Raw genomic sequence first — 2,492 nt, forward strand, 5'->3', positions numbered from 1 at the left:
ATATATATATATATATATATATACATATGCACACACGCACATTCTTTCGTTAAATTTAGTGTATCGCTATTTCACACACATAGTTTGTGTTGCTCACGCTCTCATACTCTTTCCCGCGCTCTTTCATACGATTTCACTGTTTCACTTTCTCGCTCTCACGCACGCACTTTCTATCTATCTAGTTCTTTCTTTCTCCTCTCTCTCTCTTTCCCTACCCCCTCTTTCTTTGTACACCATACATTTTCTCCCTCAATTTCTTTACTTACTCTCTCTCTCTCCCGTACGCACACACGTTTTCCTTCTCTCTATCACACACTTAACTTTCTCTCTTTCTCTTTATCATTTCTTTTCTTTCTCCCGTTGATGTTGATTTTTTAAAAATATTTTTACACTCACCAACACGTTAGAAATTCGGAAACAAAGCGATACCCCAGCATGGCCAGAGTTCAATGACTGAATCAGGTGAAAGATAAGCATCTAACTCCTCTCTGCTTCTATCTATCTATCTATCTTTTTTTTTGGCCCCTACCGATCTCTTTTGATAGGATTTTTTTATTTTTATTTTACCTTTTTTTATTTTTAAAGAAAAGCTCTACAGTTGTATTTGTCCCCTCTGCGTGCAGCCCTGTGTGGCTAATAAAAGAAAGATATCTATCTATCTATCTGTCTGTCTATCTATCTATCTATCTATCTATCTATCTATCTATCTATCTATCTATCTATCTATCACACTCACACACACACATACACACACGCTCTTTTTGTGAATTTTCCCCCCTAACATATCGAAACACCTATATATTCTTTCCAAAAAGTACCATAAATCTCTCATTAGTCTTATATCTCCCCCAAATCAAGTATAACGTTATATAACATTACGGTTAAACAACATTTTGTGTGCATTGCCACACCTGAACTTCGCTAACTACAAACTATTATATAACAACGGTCAATTGATAGCATAAATTTGTAACTGCTACACAAACATTATCCTTTTTTACTCTCTCTATCTATCTGTGTTTCTATCTATCTATCTCTCTTACTCACTCACTTTCACTCTCTCACAACACACAAATGTGTGTGTAATGACGCCCTAATGTCTCCATCTCTTCTCGTAACGTCTGCTCGTTTCTCTCTCTCATTAAATCTGCTTTCTCTCTCTCTCTCTCTCTCTCAGTTTGTTTCTCTTTCTCTCTTATTTTCTCCTTATTAATTCTCTTTCCCTCTCATATCTGCCTGTTTCTCTTCTCCTCTTTTTCTTTCCCTCTAGTTGTCTCTCTCTCCCTCATATTACTCGCTTCTATCTCTCTCCTCCCTTTCATATTATTTATTTTCGTCTTTCTCTCTCCCTCTTTCTCATATTATTCGCTTCTTTCTCTCTCCCTCCTTCTCATTACGCCCGGCTTCTCTCTCTCATTATACCTACATGTTTTTCTTTCCCTATTATATCTGCTTCTTTCACTCTCCCCTCCCTCATTTCGTCTGCTTCTTTCTCTCTCCCTCAATATTTCTGTATTTCTCTCTCTCTCACCCTCTCATAAATATCTCCCTGTTTTTCTCCCCCCCCCACTTCATTACGCTTTGTTATTTCTCTTTCTCCCTTCTCTCATAAATTCTGCTTCTTTCTTTCTCCCACCCCCTCATTATATTTCCTTATTTTCCCCTCTCTCTCTCTCTCTATCACCTTCCCTGAATATCTGTTTGTATCTCTTCCCTCACCTCATAAATTTCTATCTTTCTCCCCATCCCTCTCTCACTTTCTCTCTATGTCTCTCTAACATTCTCTCCCTCTCTACTATCACCCGTCTCTCCCTCATTCTATATACTTATCTCCCATTCTTTACATGTCTCCCTCTCTCTCTCTCTTCCATTCATTACATGCCCCCCTCTCTCTATTTTATAGCTGCCCGTTTCTCTTCCTCTCTCATAAAATTTGCTTGTTTCTCTCTCCTCTTACCTCATAACGTCTGCTGGCTTCTCTCTCCTACCCCCTCTCACTCTCTCTCTCTCACACACTCTCTCTCTCTCACACACTCTCTCTCTCTCACACACTCTCTCTCTCTCACACACTCTCTCTCTTTCAATCCCTCGCTGTGTATTTAACTATTTACATTGTCCCTCTCTATACATCATTCAATCACTTTCCATCTGCATTCTAAAACCCTGCTACCGTTCAGTTATGTCTCTTAGTACTTCGCTACTTTGTTTCCTTCTCTTTAATTACCACCACCACTATCACACACACACACACACACACACACATACACACATTTCACTCGCTCTCTCTCTCTCTATCTCTCTCTCTCTCTCCCTCTCTCACCTCCCCATGTGGTAAGAAGCTTGCTTCCCAACCACATGCGTCCGAGTTCAGTCCCACTGCGTGGCACCTTGGGTAACTATCTTGTACTATAGCCTCAGGCCGACCAAAGCCTTGTGAGTTGATTTGGTAGACGGAAACTGAAAGAAGCCCGTTGTATATATATATATATATA

General features: G+C 39.6%; 1 protein-coding gene across 4 annotated transcripts in view; it reads left to right on the top strand.

Annotated features, from left to right (window-relative positions):
• LOC106877926 (uncharacterized) overlaps positions 1 to 2,492 on the top strand; it is a 441,127-nt gene that overhangs the window by 58,406 nt on the left and 380,229 nt on the right. The gene's annotated exons all lie outside the window — the stretch shown is intronic.

Source organism: Octopus bimaculoides, chromosome 6 (genome assembly GCF_001194135.2).
Source record: "Octopus bimaculoides isolate UCB-OBI-ISO-001 chromosome 6, ASM119413v2, whole genome shotgun sequence".
Taxonomy (NCBI): domain Eukaryota; kingdom Metazoa; phylum Mollusca; class Cephalopoda; order Octopoda; family Octopodidae; genus Octopus; species Octopus bimaculoides.